A 2,540-nucleotide genomic window follows, 5' to 3' on the forward strand; every position below is an offset into this window, starting at 1 on the left:
TGCCCCCCCCCCGGGCCTCGGGCCGCTCCCTGCGGGGACCGCGGTGGCCGCGCGCCCCGCCGCGCTGCGGACCCCGCCCCTCCGGCGCGGCCCGGCATCCAGGGAGCTGACCAAGGGGTGCAGCTGAGCGCTCCCCCTCGAGGATAGCCCGAGGGGCGCCTGGTCCGCCAGCGAGGAAGGGGGCTGGGGCCTGAAGTCAGCGCCCTGGCGCCTCGCCAGTCTGGGGGCGAGGGGGCGCAGAGCGGTTATTGCCCCAGGGTTGGCGCCCCTCGGGGCCGCCGGCGCCGCAGCAGCCGTAAACATGTGTGTGAGGCAGCCTCGCCCCTTCCCACCCAGGGGGCCTCTTCCCCAGGCGTGGGACCTCCGTTGCCCTCCGTGCACCTGCTCGGCCCTGCTCGATTCCTCCTACTGCCCTAATTGGACAGGCACCTAGACAGCCTCCCACTCTTTCTACCCTCCACCCCGCCACTACAACACCACCTCCCCCTCCCTCCCGCCGTCCTCAAGTCCAGCCCAGCTTGTGGGTGGGCGGGAGTGATTTTTAGCTTCTTGCAGTTTTAGAAGATGTTGGTCTTGAGGCTGCGCAGGCGCAGGGGACGCGGGTCCACTGCTCAGAGTGGGACACTGAGGGTTGCCGTGGAGTGTGGGGAAAGCCGGGGGCTCACACAGACCTCAGGACCTCCTGCCTTCAAGGAGGGAGCAAGTCTGAAGCTGAGAATTCTGCTTGTGTCTTCTGAGGGGGTTAATAGGGACGTTCGGTGTTGTCCCCCAACTGACCCCGAAGGGGAAAGTGATCAAGGTTTCACCCCAAGGCCTCCCTGGAGTCTGGCCCTTCAGAGCCTCCTTGGAATCCAGCTTGGTTATCTGGAGTTTAGATAAAGCAAAGCCTGAACCCAGACTCAGAGTACACCCCCAGCCTAGAGCTTTGGAGAAGACAGAAGGACTCGAACCCTTCCCTAGGGCTTATCCCTCTGGAGGCTCCTCCTGAACCTCCATTTCTGAGGTTGGAGACCACGGGAAGTCGATTGTTTGGTGCAGCAGAGAAAAGGGGGATCAAATAGCAGAGGACTTCCCAAACATCAACATGATGCGGGTGCCAGACATTGATTGGAAAACTAAATTGCTTTTAAATGAGAGCCCGGAATGGCCGGAGTTCAGAGCCCAGTCCCCGCTGAAGTTCACCCGGAATCCCTCCTCCTCCCGGGACGGGGTGGGGAGAATGGGTTCTGAGAAAAGAGAGGGAGCTGCGGCAAAACTAAGAGGAAATGCTGCAGCAGCCTGGCTGAGTCCGCGCCGTCGGGTCCCTGGGAAAAGGGCGGAAAGGGGCGGGGCTTACAAGGGGTGTGTCCCCGCCCTCCAGGCCGGCGCCGACTCCCATTGGCTTAGCGCCACGCGGGACTTCTGTCTCTGGCTCAAGACCCCGCCCCCAGCCCTGATCCTTCCATTCACTCAACCACCCAACCCAAAGCTTGCTCTTAGCCCGGCGACCCTCGTCCGAATCCTCGCCCGCCCCGCACCTCCTCCCGCCTGGCAGAGTTAACCACTTCACTGCCTGGAAATACCTACACGCACTGTGCAAGCCTTTAGGAACTGGCCCACCACCGCGGAGGGCCCGAGGGTCCCCTGTGTGCAGTTGGGATCGTGTATCCCGACAGCGTCCTCAATTCAAAAACCCTGTACACAGCGCCATTCATTAATTCCGGGGAGAAGCAGAACCTACCGGCAGAGCGACTTCTGCAGCTGGGACTGGAGGTGGCGTCTATCAGACAGAGATGCCGAGATTGGAAATTCTGCTCCAGTTTGCTCCGTGGTTAGATCCTAGAATGTCTGGGGGCGCCAGCGGATGCGACTGGATTTAAGAACTTCTTTGAATGATGCTTAAAGGTTCCCCCAGGGCCTTTACCCTCCAAGGCCTGGGTCTGGAACCCTGGGCTTCGCGGCTGGAAAATCCAGGTCTTGATTTTGCTTGGGCCATTGCGGACGCACAGCCTGGTTGACCTGCTCAAGTTGCGGCTCATTCAGGTCGATCCTGCAAAGATAGAGGGAAAACCTGGGCTGGATTTCTGGCCACCCATGGCTCGGGAGGGCAGGGCTGCCCTTGGCTCCATGGAAAAACCCTCTTGCTCATGCGCTGTCATTCTGCCTGTCCATCTATAGGACCCCTGTGTCTGTGACCTAGTAATTGGTCAGCGTTTTTTCTGTACCAGGAACCATGCTAAAACGCTAGGGATCATGCTAAGGGGCTCAGTCTCCAGAGCTCCCAGTCCTCTAGGAGCCCAGGGACTGTTGGAAGGTCCGTTGCCAAGCTCATAAAAAGCAATACTAAAATTTGAACCTGTCGCTATCGGCTTTTGGAGATGCTTGAAAGGGTCTAGGGCAGGCTGCATTTCCCTGTGGTTGAAATCCCTTTGAACAGACCTTTTTTTTTTTTTTTTTTTTGGAGAGGTTTTTGCTATAGGGCACATGCGCTTGCCAGACAGACAGAGAGAGACAGAGAGACAGAAAGCGAGAAATCACCCCCCAGGGGGGATGGTCATGCC

At 59.2% G+C, this 2,540-nt stretch overlaps 2 protein-coding genes across 2 annotated transcripts in view; one reads left to right on the forward strand and one right to left on the reverse strand.

The window, feature by feature from the left end:
* The window catches only part of RTBDN (retbindin), a 10,236-nt gene extending 8,219 nt beyond the window's left edge, over positions 1–2,017 (reverse strand). Inside the window, 1 exon segment of the mRNA XM_006161031.2 lies at positions 1,721–2,017. The gene's annotated coding sequence lies outside the window, so the exon portion shown is untranslated.
* Positions 1–2,540, forward strand: part of MAST1 (microtubule associated serine/threonine kinase 1) — a 49,330-nt gene that overhangs the window by 2,609 nt on the left and 44,181 nt on the right. The window lies entirely within an intron of this gene.

The sequence above is a fragment of the Tupaia chinensis genome, unplaced genomic scaffold, assembly GCF_000334495.1.
Source record: "Tupaia chinensis unplaced genomic scaffold, TupChi_1.0 Scaffold138060_1, whole genome shotgun sequence".
Classification (NCBI taxonomy): domain Eukaryota; kingdom Metazoa; phylum Chordata; class Mammalia; order Scandentia; family Tupaiidae; genus Tupaia; species Tupaia belangeri.